This window comes from Ochotona princeps, chromosome 10, assembly GCF_030435755.1.
Source record: "Ochotona princeps isolate mOchPri1 chromosome 10, mOchPri1.hap1, whole genome shotgun sequence".
Classification (NCBI taxonomy): Eukaryota; Metazoa; Chordata; class Mammalia; order Lagomorpha; family Ochotonidae; genus Ochotona; species Ochotona princeps.
In genome coordinates, this window is record NC_080841.1 from 12,844,725 (window position 1) to 12,858,653 (window position 13,929).

Here is a 13,929-nt window from a genome sequence, read left to right on the forward strand (position 1 = left end):
TGTCTCTCCTCCTCTATATATATCCGCCTTTCCAATAAAAATAATAAATCTTTTTTAAAAAGTATATTAAGTTTTATAATTCTTTGATGTAGATCATAAGCAGTCTGACTCACATTGTTGATTCACTGATTACATCACAATATCTTATTGCATTAGATACAGGCTGTTTGAGGTCGAAATAATATTACAATATACAGGTACTATTTTCCGGATTGACATCATTTCATCTTCAATTAAGGCAAACATATGGTATCTGACCTTTTGGGATTGGCTCATTCCCCTTAGCATAATGGTTTCCAGTTGGGCCCATTTGGCCACAAAAAACTGCAGTTCGTTTTTTTTAATAGCTGAGTAGTATTCTATGGAGTAAATGAACCATAGCTTTCTTATCCAGTCCTCTGTTGATGGGCATTTTGGTTGCTTCCAAGTTTTTGCGATTATTGATTGTGCTGCTATGAACATAGGGGTGCATGTTGGTTTCTTGTGTAACAGGTGTTTTGGATATATTCCTAGGAGTGCTATTGCTGGATCATATGGTATGCAGATTTTCAGTTGTTTGAGTGTTCTCCATACTGATTTCCATAGAGGCTGTACAAGTCTGCAGTCCCAACAGCAGTGGAGTAGGGTTCCCTTTTCCCCACATCCTCGCCAGCAAGTGTTGGTGGTGGTTTTTTGTATGTGTGCCATCCTTACTGGCGTTAGGTGATACCTTATTGTTGTCTTAATTTGGATTTCCCTTATTGCCAGAGCTTGAGCATTTTTTCATATGTTTGTTTGCCATTTGGGTTTGTTCCTTTGTGAAATGTCTGCCCATTTCCCATGCCCATTTCTTGAGTGGTTTGTTTGTTTTGGTGTTTTGGTTGTTCTGGAGATCTTTGTATATTCTGAAGATTAGCCCCCATCACCGATGTAGTGTACAAAGATCTTCTCCCATTCTGTGGGTTGCTTTTTTACTTTGTCGATTGTTTCCCTTGCTGTACAGAAGCGTCTTAGTTTGATTTTGTCCCATTTGTTTATTTTGGTCTTGATTGGCTAGTGCTTTTGGTGTCCTTTGTAGGAAGTCAGGGCCTACCCCTAAATCTTGTAGGGTGTTTCCAACATTTTCTTCCAAAAGTTTGAAGGTTTCTGGATGTAGGTTTAGGTCTTTTATCCATTTAGATTTGATCTTAGTGTATGGTGAAAGATGTGGGTCTATCTTCTTGTTTCTGCAGGCTATCAACCAGTTGTCCCAACAGCATTTATTAAAGAGACCTTCCCATTTGCTTGGATTGTCATCTGTCTTTTTGTCAAAGATTATTTGGCTGTATCTGTGTGGGTTCCCTTCTGTTGTTTCTATTCTGTTCCACTGATCCTCCTCTCTATTTTTGTGCCAGTACCAGACTTTTTGATAACCACTGCCCTATAGTATGTCTAGAGGTCCGGATTCCCCCTGTTAACTTCCTATTCTTCAGGATGGTTTTAGCTATTCGTGTTTTTTTTCTGTTTCCAAATGAACCTTTGTATCATTGTTTCCAGTTCAATGAAGACTGTTTTGGGTAATTTGATTGGGATTGCGTTGAATGTATATAATTGCTTTTGGTAGTATAGACATTTTAATGATATTGATTTTACCTATCCAGGAACTTGGGATGTTGCTCCATCTTTCTAGGTCTTGTTCAATTTCTTTTTAAAGTATTTTGTAGTTTTCTTCAAGATAGGTCACTCTTAACCAGCGTCCTCCAGATCCTTTTAACTTGAGATTCACGATTTGCTCCATGTTAGTCATAAGACCAACATTCTTCTTGACTGGACTTATAGCCATTTGATTTTTTTAGCTTGGATTTGATATGCAGGTTATACTGAAGCTGTCACTGGTCCCCTACTGTGAGGAAACCCTGGGTGCCAAGGTCCCTTGGGGCTTTCCTTCTGCATGGGCCTGACTACTTCCCAACAGCAGGAGGTGTCATGTGCTCAGACAACCACAGGGTGATAACGGGCCTTGCTAAACCCACCACCATTCTTGGGTTAGTTGCTTCTTAGCAAGTGTACTCTTTTTACTGTCTTAGAACTAACTCTCCACGGGTGATCCTAGGAGGGGAAGGAACCCAGACTTGTCACATACTTGACTTTCTCTTTAGTTTTTTTTTTTTTTTAAAGTAGGCCTAACAATTCAACCCAGTGTATAGCAGGATGAATTTGTGCCATGTGAGTCAGGAGCCCTGGCTTTGTCCCAGCTCTGCTGGGACTTTGAGCTCCCACTGAAATTCAGTTTTCCTCTCACTATCAAGAGAAGGTGTCAAGGCAGATCTGCATTGCGCAAAGTGTGGCGCCTGGCTGTGGCCAGGAAGAGCACTCTCTACTTTGGCAGGGATGCTTTTTTTTTTTTTTTAATTCTTGTGTTCAACTATAATCTGCATGCAGTGAAGTACACAAGTCTTAACAGAACAGTTCAGTGAAGTTTTAGTGATGCACATGCTTGCATAAGTTCAGGTACAAACCATTTTCAGTTTCCCACCCAAAGTCTGTGTGCTCTGGCCCAATCAGAATGCATTCCTGCTTTCTGGAAGCCAGAGTTCGATGCTTTATCAGCATGATGGATTTTTACCTGCTCATGATGGCATGTCATGAAGTCATGGAGTTACCTGCTCTTCATCAATGTCTGTGAAAATCACTCCTGTTGTTCCCCAGATCACCAGCCGCTTCTCTATCCTAGTGCAGGTGCGTATTTGGGAAGTTCCCAGTTTGAGCTACTGTTGCAAATGCCCATTGGTTGACAGGGTCACTCGCCTCTGCCAGGCACACACCTGAGAGTGCACTTGCTGAGTCATTGGGGACTTGGTGTTCTTACAGCGCAAAATCTTGTCTGAAGACATGAAAGTGCATTTGGGGAAGAGGACTAGAACGTTTTCAGACAGGGGAGCTTTAAGCATCCTAGTGAGCACAGCTATAGAAGGGAGGGTGGCAGTAGGCACACATCTGGATGGCAGACAGGGTGAAGACGGAGTACACTCCTGGCAAATTGCAGGCACAAAGCGGCATGCGCATAAGAGACAGGGCGGGGAGGCGTGTGCAGCACAGGGAATACCAGAGGCTAAAAGAATCTTGTAAGGTTACAGTGAGGCTGGACCTGAGCTTCCCACTTATATAAGAAAGAAATGGGGGGATGGGGCCAGATATGTGGCACAGCCAGTTAAGCTACAGCCTGCAGCACTGATGTTTCGTATGGGCACTGGTTCACGTCCTGGCTGCTCAACTTCCAACCCAGCTTCCTGCTAACGGCCTGGGGAAGCAGAGCGGATGGCCCAAGTCCTTAGGACCCTGCACTTATGTGGGGACCCAGAGGAGATTCCTGGCTCCTGGCTTCAAACCAGCTCAGCTTTGGCTGTTGTAGCCATTTGGGGAATGAACCAGCAGATGGAAGATCTTTCTCTGTCTCTCTCTGCCTTGCCAATAAAAATAAACAATGAAAGAAAGCAAGAAAGAGGAAGGAAGGAAGGAAGGAGAAGAAAGAAGGAAAGAAAGAGAGAGAGAAAGAAGGAAAGAAAGAAAGAAAGAAAGAAAGAAAGAAAGAAAGAAAGAAAGAAAGAAAGAAAGAAAGAAAGAAAGAAAGAAAGAAAGAAAGAAAGAAAGAAAGAGAGAGAGAGAGAAAGAGGGGGGGAGGATACACAGAGGTGACAGAGGACAGGCACATTCTAGCACTGTGTAACCTGACTGTTGAGAACAAACACGAACTTGACCTTAGATTGAATTAGCAGATCTTGGGACATCAGTGCTCAGTTCATCCAGAATAAGAGCAGCTCACAGCTGGGTGCTGCGTTCCATATGGGGACACAGGGCACAGAAGACAGCGGGCAGGAGGGTGGGGGGCCCCTGATCCTGGCTGCATGAAGAAGAGCCGTGAGAAATGGGAGACCATCCTGGGAAAGGCATGCTGGAGGTGTTACAGCTGTCATCACGCCTGTCCTAGGGCAGCAGATCAGTACCCCGTGGACAGAGAAGCCTCTGGACATGGCATTGAGAAGAATGCCCAGCCAGGCTGTCTAAAGAAGGAAAGGACTGTCCAGCGGCACTTTTTGGGATTACCAGAGGTGTTCACACGCCTCTTGGACAGCCACTTGCTGAAGCAAGGAAACCTAAGCATCAGATGAGAGATTTAAGATTCACTCACCTCCAAGACACTGGGAGTCTGGTTGTGTGTAAGCTTGCTAAGTCACCTTTCTTCTGGGAACTGTGGTTCATCTACAAAACAAGTAGAAGCTTTGTACCAAGGAAGCTTTGCCGTTGAATACGATTCCACAAGCATTTACAACCCATCCCTGTGGCTCCTGCACATAGGTGGGGGGCTTTGGTGGTACACCTCAGATGCTGGTGGGGAACCCAAGGAAAATGGGAACTTGTTGGGAAGACATGGGGACTTCATCTAAGACATGACGGAGTAGTGAGGCTGACACTGGAGTACCCCCTCTCATGGCACATTCCAGGATGAAGTGTCCCTCGCCCTTAGGGAGCAGTGTCAGGACTCAGACTCCCAAAGACAGCGCCAGTTCCAGGCACCACCACACTTGTCTCATATCCACTAGTTGACAAAAAGGTCAGGAAGTCTCCACTGCTGGTTCAACGCCATCCCTCCAAATGAAATCAGAACTTGGGCAGATACTTCTAAAAGTTCATGGAAAATACATATTATGGACTACCTGTGCATGAATTGCAACATAACATACTTTGTACCAGAATAACACCGCCTTTCCAATCTGTGCTTTTTTTTTTTTTTTTTTTTTTTTTTTTTGTAAATTCCCTCCTAGAAGGACCAAGTATGGAGTGGTCTCCAGCGTCCCTGCCCCTCTCTCCCCCACCCAGGACAGCCCATCTTAGCTCCAAGAAAGAGCTGCATTGTGGCTGGAAATGATTCTCAAAGTATTTTGGTGGCTCAGCTTTTAACAGCAGGCGCCCTAGCCCCAGAACTCGACTCCCCGGGTGACAGACAAGCCTCACACACCCAACAAACAGGTATCAGATGCCGCTCTGTATCAAGCCCAGGCCGGACCTCGAGACTCATTAAACCCAGGACAAAAATGGAAAGGTCAACCATGTGCCCCACCGAGACGCAAAGGGCAAGCGCCACGCCGCGGCCGTCGGGGTCAAATAGGCTGGGACCGGCCAGCCAGAGATGCCCACCCTAGCCCTACCCACACGAGTGACCTGACACTGCAATCTCCCAATCCCCGCCTCCACGTCACGAGGGGCTCCGCCCCGCTGCCAGACCGCCCCTGGAGCGCTTGCAGCCGGGTGGAGCAGGTGGCGCCCTGGAATGAGGACATGTCAGTCCCAGGCCCGCCAGCAGCTGTCACCAAAGAAAGATTGAGATGGTCCCACCAGGCGACAAGGCTTGTTGTGCCCGAGACAGCCGCGGCTCAGATTCCCTCTCCGAAGTCATTAACCCGGGGAAATATGTGACAAAACTCGCCGAGTTTCTGCCGCCCACTCACAGAGGCCTTTATCGGGGTATCTCTCCTCTCCTAGAGTCCGGAGAGAGGGTTTTATATGGTTACCGGCAAGAGAGGGTGGCGCGGAGATCACAGGCGGTAGGACCTTGTGCTCCAGGAGGCACAGGGCAGCTTGCTGTGCCCTGATGTCACCATTCTGGGCCCCAAGCAGGCAGCATGGCCTGTTGATCCCAGGTGACACTAATCTGCTGTTTTTACACGTAAGCACTTCACACACGATAGATTACCAACCTGATATTGCACTCATAGTTGAAGGGAGCTGTCGGTGATAGAGGCTTAAGTTTTCAGCAGCAGCATTGAGGGACAGGAGCCTCTCTGGGCCTCAGCTTTCCCACCTGTTCAGTGGGTTCAGCTACAGCCTGTGAGTACCATTGCTTTTTAGAGATAAGAGATAGACCCCCAGAGTGCAAAGTTGCTGCAGGACACAGTGGTTGCCTGTGGCAACCTCTTGGCTCCCTAGAGGATGGTGCTGGTAGCTGCTAGGTAGGTTCAGAGTAGGAGGTGGAGTGATGGGGTGGGAAAGTGAGGAGTGGGACAGACCATGTCTGGAGTGACATCTGTGTGACCTGGGCCAGCTGTGAGGTCAGCTGAGTAGGGGAAGAGAGGGGAGTCCTTGCAGCTAAGCCTGTCTTTAAACAAAGCAGAAAGTAAAGTCCAGCTTGCTGAGACCAGCTTCTGGGACCCGGCCCCCAGGCTTGGCTCCTTCTGATGGCACCTGTGGGTAGCTAAGGTGGCTGCCTTGATCCTTCCCTGAGGCTGTCTCGGGGGTTCAAGCACACGGCTGCAGCAGAGGTGAGATCTTCATGGGCTCCTGATTCTCGCTCAGTTTACAACTTGCTGTTAATAGAGCCCATTAATCACTGGCAACTGCAGCTGGCTGGCTCAGGACAGGGGCTTGGGTGGGACAGGAGGGCAGGTAGGAGGACGCAGGGAAGGGCCAGGCTCGGGGAGGGGGGCGGCTCCCACATCGGGCACACAGGCGTTCCTCATTGGTGCCTGGCTCACTCTGCTGGATCTCCCGGATGCCCTATCAGTGAAATACTGGCTAGTGTGCATGGTCACGCTGAGTGCCTGTGAATGCTTTACCCAAAAGGGTTCTGGTGTTTTCTGGTGCCTGCCATGTGGCAGCACCTGGTGAGACCCAGCCCCAAGGCAGACGGAGTTTGCACTGGGCACTCAGGGGTGCCAGGGGCAGTGAAGAGGGCACACTTCTGTGACTCAAGATGTTGGCTTGATGTCCGAAGGGCTGTGAGTCTCATTCATCTCACTGGATCCTTTGGAATCTAGTTAGACCAAGATTGCCACTCCAGTGGTCTAGCCACTCTGTCTAGAAGGTTCTGCCTGCCATAGTTAGATTGTATGTCATGGCCAAACACCATGCTACTGAAACCCAAGATGCTGTTAGACCCCTTGGGTCCCAACCAGAGGAAGTATCTGTCACCTTTTGCTGACTGCTGGTGATCTTGAACCTAGAGCAAGAGCAAGCAAGTCCTAGTTAGGGTCAAGGATTTTCTATCTGAGTGAGTCATCTGCTGCCATGCATAAGGAACCTGCTGTCTGCCTGCCATTCTCACTCATGACTCCAATGTTAGCCCACAGCAGCTCTACAGAGCAGAGAGCCTCTCTAATCTCCATTTCCAAGCTTGCACACAGCAGTGAAAAGGAGTCCAAGAAAGAGCTGGGTTTCAAACCCAGGTCATCTGTCTCTGCAGGGTCCATGCTTGGGGTCCCCCAGGACAGGCCCAGGAAGGACTTTGTAATAATATGTCTTCTCACCAGGCAGGGGGGTGCGGCCCTTCCTGTGGCAAGGGTGCTGCGGGCAGCCCCAGGAGGTCTCCATACAGAGCATCTCCCCCTTCAGGCTACACCCACTTTGGTGCCTATGCCGTCAGACAGGCTGCCTTGACTGAGGTCAGCTGTGGCTGTGGGAGCAGGCAAAGCTGTGCACACCCTGCAGGATTAAGGATGTTAGTGAGCCGGCCATGGGCAATGAGCATCACGGGACAGGGCCTCTCTATTTCAGCAGTCACAAGGGTCAAGTCCAGCACCCTTTCCCTGCTCCAGCTCCTCCCCAGGGGCCTGGCTTTGCTTTGCTCACCTGACCCTTCCCTAACAGCCTCAGGTTTGTTCCATCTGTCATCAGCCTTTCAAAGTTACCCTTCAAGGTGATTGCCACCAGCCCACGTAGAGGCTAAACAGTCTGCTTTCTGCTTCTCTGTGAGAGACCTACTCTTCCAGGCTCAACCGACAGCCCATTGTTTAAAAAGAATTTATTCTGTTTTATTTGAAAGGCAGAGAGAGAGACACAGAAATCTTTCATCGGGCCCAGCACAGTGGCCTAGTGGCTAAAGTCCTCGCCTTGCATGTGCTGGGATCCCATATGGGTGCTGGTTCTAATCCCAGCAGCCCTGCTTCCCATCCAGCTCCCTGCTTGTGGCCTGGGAAAGCAGTTGAGGATGGCCCAAAGCCTTGGGACCCTGCAATCACGTGGGAGACCCGGAAGAAGCTCTGGTTCCCAGCTCTGGATCAGCTCAGCTCCAGCCGTTGCGATCACTTGGGGAGTGAATCATCGGATGGAAGCTCTTCCTCTCTATCTCTCCTCCTCCTCTCTGTATATCTGAGTTTGCAATAAAAATAAATAAATCTTAAAAAAAAAATCTTTCATCAGCTGGTTTACTGCCCAAATGCCCACAACAGCTAAAGCCTGGAACTCAACCCGGGTCTCCCACGTGGATGGTGGCAGGGAACCAAGGGGTTGAGCCGTCACTTACTGCCTCTCAGGGTGTGCATGGACAGGAAGCTGAAATAGGCACAGAGCCAGGACTTGAACCCAGGTGCCAGGACTTGGGATGCAGCTGTCCCGAGTGGTGCTTCAAAAATAGTTATTTACTTTTTAATGAAGATTTATTTATTTTTACTGAAAAAGTCAGATATACACAGAGGAAGAGCTTCCATCCAATGATTCACTCCCCAAGCGGTTGCAACTGCTAGAGCTGAGCCAATCTGAAGCCAGGAGCCAGGAACTTCTTCCGTGTCTCCTGTTAGTTATTTAAAAAGGTTAGAGTTCTAGTTCATATGATATTACAATATTATTACATGCAGCTAATTCCCGCAACCTGGTTCATTACCATTGGCTGAAAACACCAGACGCAACGATGCATCTTAGGAGGTTTATTCCAGCGGGGAAGGAATGGGGTGGAGCTGGTGGAGAGAAAAGGAGGAAAGGGAAGAAACAGCGGGGAAGGGAGGCAGGAAGGAGAAGAGAGAGAGAGAGCCTCACCTGGGGGCCTTTTTGTCTGCAAGGTGTGGGGGGCGGGGTTGGGAGGGTTTAAGGGCAGGCCCCAGGGGATTGGTGCCTGCAGGTGAATGTCTGGGGATGATTGGTGAGTGGGCAGGGTTGGGGATGGGGCTGGAAGATTGGGGGTGGGATTCTCAGGTGAAATGCTGGGTTACATCTCATTGGTGAATGGCTGTACTGGCGCGAATTTCGTGAGCTGTGAGGAAGAAGGAATGTCTGGGGGTCCAGGGTGGGATATTCGAATAACTCCTTACAGTAAGTGAAAAACAATTAATTGTAGTTCTCCAAATAGCCAGTAGAGAGGGGGTTTAGAATGTTCCCAGCACAAACAAATGCTCAACATTTAAAGTGATAGACAGGCCAATCACCCTGGATCATTGTTGAAATCACACACCGAACCCCATAAATGCATCCAACTGTTGTAGGGTTTTTGACCCCGAATACGGCAGCAACCTCAATTCTTGTCTCGCAGGAAAGAAGAATTTTCGTGCGGACACAGTTTAGTTTTAAAGCAAGATTTATTAGAAAAGTTGAGAAAGGAGACTCCTGTCCTAGTGAAGGGAGGGGACTCTGAGATAGAAAGGACCCATGCATGGGGGCACACAACAGAAATGGCAGCTGTCAGATCCTACCTGGCTTTGCAGGTAGAGTCTGTGGCATATGCTGATTTGTCAGTTTGTTACCATTAAACTAAACAAACTATGGTTTAAGTGCATGTCTGTGCCATGGGTAAGAGCCAGATGTGTATGTTATTCACTGTCAAGTTCTTGGGGTAGAGTCCTGTGCCATAACACTCAGTGAAGGACTGAATGAAACATCTTACGTCTCTTCGGCTGCAGCCTGCTGATCACACAGGCTAGGGCAGGGCAGGCAGCAGGGAGGAGGGAGAGGAGTCACCCCATGAACAAAGGGGAAGGCAGAAGTAGGGCAGGGAAGGAGGCAGAGGAGAGGGGAAAAACTGGAGCCTCATGGGGCTGAAGCCCACGGGCAGTGACTTCCAACATACACAAGTCCATTGCTTTCTCTGGGATCTGATCCCTAGGAAAACTCCTACAAGGCTCTCTATAACGCAGGTGTTTTTGCCAAGAGATGAGATCTGCAGCACTGTGGCCAAAGCCCGTGAGATGGTCACATGTTTGCCTAGTAACTGCAGGAGGGAGGAAGGGAAGGAGGGTTGCAGGCGGTAGGCAGGACTACAGGTGCTACAGTCAAGCCTACAGGGCTTAGTTCAGAACTTGAGACGAACCTTCCCCACGCAGTGATCTGCAGGCGGCTCTTCCAACTGGCTGGAGGAGACCCAGAAGTCTCTGCTCCAGCCAAGTATGGACTGCCAAGGCTACCATCTGCCTCATCAGCTGTTCTGCCGGGTAGCAGAGGCCCTGAGAAGAACCCAAGACCACAGGCAAGAGGGAGGCAGCCCTATAGGGGCCAGGTGTTGGGGTCCGTGCATGAGGGGACTCTGGAGTCGCCGGGACGAGCTCTGGAGGCATGAGGAATGGTGCAAAAGGCCAGGAGTAGACAGCATCACATCTGTTTGCTAATGTAGTTTGGGCCCACACAAGCACACTTCACAGAGAACCCAGTCCTAATGGAGCCACATTGGGCAGGTTCATTCCAGTCATCCTCCATCCTGGGAACACCTCAGGCATTGTCCCAAGGAAGGCACAAAATCCTGAAGTCTAAATAGGCAGTGACCCCCCCGCCCCAGTGGCTGCCTGATAGCTATGACTGTGGTCGCTTATGGTGACCCCTGAAGAAAAAGGTAAAACCTGATGAGGCCCTGGCCTCAGCCTGGCTCAGTCCTAGCTGTGGCAGCAGATGGAAGAGTGCTCATTCTCTCTGCCTCTGTCTCTTCTCCTCTCTATGTAACCCTACCCTTCAAACACATGCTAAAAGTAAATAAATAGGACCTAGCACAGTGGCCTAGTGGCTAGAGCCTCTTCTTGCATGTGCCAGGATCCTATATGGGTGCTGGTTCTAATCCCAGCAGCCCTGCTTCCCATCCAGCTCCCTGCTTGTGGCCTGGGAAAGCAGTAGAGGACAGCCCAAAGCTTTGGGACCCTGCACCTGCATGGGAGATGTAAGGAGTTATTCGAATGTCCCACCCTGGACCCCCAGACACTCCTTCTTCCCCACAGCTCATGAAATTCATGCCAGTACAGCCATCCACCAATGAGATGTAACCCAGCATTTCACCTGAGAATCCCACCCCCAATCTTCCAGCCCCATCCTCAACCCTGCCCACTCACCAATCATCCCCAGACATTCACCTGCAGGCACCAATCCCCTGGGGCCTGCCCTTAAACCCTCCCAACCCCGCCCCCCACACCTTGCAGACAAAAAGGCCCCCAGGTGAGGCTCTCTCTCTCTCTTCTCCTTCCTGCCTCCCTTCCCCGCTGTTTCTTCCCTTTCCTCCTTTTCTCTCCACCAGCTCCACCCCATTCCTTCCCCGCTGGAATAAACCTCCTAAGATGCATCGTTGCATCTGGTGTTTTCAGCCAATGGTAATGAACCAGGTTGCGGGAATTAGCTGCATGTAATAATATTGTAATATCATATGAACTAGAACTCTAACCTTTTTAATAATAACTAGCACCACTCTGCTGTGTTCAGGATAGTACTTAGTCTTCCCAACCCATGGTACCTGGACCCATTACTAACAACCACCTTATAGGACCACGGTGACGAGGAAACAGCCTCGCCCACACCCCCAGTCCCGCCCACCACACTTAAGCACCCAGTCTTCACTTCCACCTGAGTTCCTGGTCTGGCTCTTCTTTGATCTGAGTTTGTTTGACACTGAGCTCAGCAAGTCTCCCAGGAAGTGAAATTTCCTCTTCCTTGAAATTAGCAAGGGGGTGGTTTCTCGTGCCTACAATTCCTGTAAACGCAGCTGAGGGTGAAACCTGCGGGGTTGGCCCCAGCTGCCTGCAAGTTTAGGGAAGCCAACAGCAGCCTTCCTTGTGCACAAGGAGGGGTCTAACAGGTGGGATAGAGGCCAAGCCCGCCAATTTTGGGATCCCATCTCCCTGTCCCATGGCCAGCTCATACTCCACAAGAAGGAGCAGTCCGGGAAGAGGGCTGACCTCTGTCCAACCTGGAGGGGAACAGTGAACTTTCTAACCACAGGACAGGCTCAGGCAGGACCCAGAAAGGGCCTTGGGTCCTCAGGATCCACGAGGATGTGGAGCTGGTTCCTGATGGTGTTCCCCCCGGGGCGCCAATCGGCCACCCAGAGGCAAAACCCGTTTCCTCTGCGAACATTCAGAACATTCATGCCGTCCAGCGATGGGGGACGGGAGAGCGTTTTCTTATGACGCCTGGGCACTGGCACCAAAGAGTTCTCAGCGTGACACAGAGGAGCCCTCGCCTCCTCGACCTGTGGTAGCAACAGTATTCCTCCCGCCCGGTCCTCTGTGTCTTCCTGGATCTCAGGGCCCCATCCTGTCTCCACTCCTCCCTTCTGCACATGGTCTCTTTCTTCCCTTCCTTCCTCTTCCCCTCCATTTACCTTCCCTCCTCTCTTCCTCTCTTTCCTTCCTCCCTTCCCTCCTGCCCTCCCACCCTTCTTCTTTCCTTACTCTTTTTTCCTCTCTTCCTTTCCTGTTTCCCCTCCTTTTGTCCCTCCTTCATCCCTCATTTCTTCCTTCCCTCTCTCCCTCCTTCCTTTTCCTGTAGTCTCTTCTGAGTCTTGAGGCACCTGAGCCAGGGTGCAGTGCATCAGGTCTGGGTCTCTGTTCATGCATGTGGAGAGCCCTGACTGTTGGGGGGAGAGATGTGTCTGCTCAACTTCCTGCCAGCTCTGCTGCTGCACCATTAGGGCTCATTTGGTCAGCCCAGCTCCCATCATCTTGATGTCTCAGGCTTCCTGTCCACTGCAATCGGTACCCATACCTTTAAGAGCTGGGGTGGGGGCACTACCAAGGTCTTCATCTGTCTGGCATTCACTCTGGACTCTGGCAGCAGCAAAATCCCCTTGGAATGTTGGATTGAATTTCCTGAAAAAGATTTCCAAGCTTACCTGGAGCCCTGGTTGTGAGATTGAATGAATGAGGATCAATCATAGTGACGACAGCATCTGGGCCATCAGAGAAAGGGCCTGAATTTCCTCCTGGGAGAGCCTGATGTGAGCGTGTCACCCAGCACACCCACAGTTCTCGCAGTGGTTCTGTAGTTGCTGATGCAGCTCTATCACAGACAGAGTGCTTCCTCCCTCTGCTGCCCTGGTGTTTGTGTTTTCTGAGACCTGAAGAGCTGATAGAGCTCTAGCACTCTGCATCCCAAGTTCTGGTTGGCCATTTGAATCCCTACTTACTCTTTGTGAACCAAAATCAACAAGGGCCAGCATTGTGGTGCAGCACGTTAAGCCGCCCCTTGTGATACAAGCATCCCACATCAAAGTGCTGGTTCAAGGCCCAGCTCCCTGCTTCTGATCCAGCTCCCTGCTAATGTTTCTTGGAAAGCAGCAGAAGATGGTCCAAGTACTTGTAACTCTCCTACTCACATTGGAGACCTTGACAGCATTCCAGGTTCCTGGCTCTATCTTTGCCCAGCCCTGGTCATTGTGGCCATTTGGGTAGTGAACCAACTGATGAATGATCTCTCTGCCCTTCAAATACATAAATAAATCAATATTAAAAGAGAGAAAAAGATTGATTCAACTCTGTTGTGGTTCCCTTTGAGTTTTTGCTTGCTAACCAGTTCTCTACTTCCATTCAGGAAATGGAAGGTAGATGGTTTTGGCCAGCTAATTGGTGAGTGTGCGACTCTTTTGTAAACCAGTAGTTGGGGCTGAGCAAGAAAGAAGAGCTGTATGAATCTTTTATCCTGACTCTTGGCCTTCAACTCCTCAACCTGGAAGCTACAACCAACCATCTTTGTGCAAAGAGAAGCTAGAATGTTCCACAGTCCTTGTGGGAGTTGGAAAACAGGATTCTCCTTCCCGAGGAAGCCTTAAGAAGGACACAACCTCTGTTTGAGGAGAACTCTGTGGGAGCAACGTGAACTCTGCCAAAACTGGAACTGGAACAGATACCCTGCTTTTGGGAAATGGGATGTGATAATGATGACATTGTTGCTACTTTATGTAAAGTTCCTTGGTCTGTACTCCCAAAGAAATCAGTAGTTTGCATATCGACAGTTCTTCTT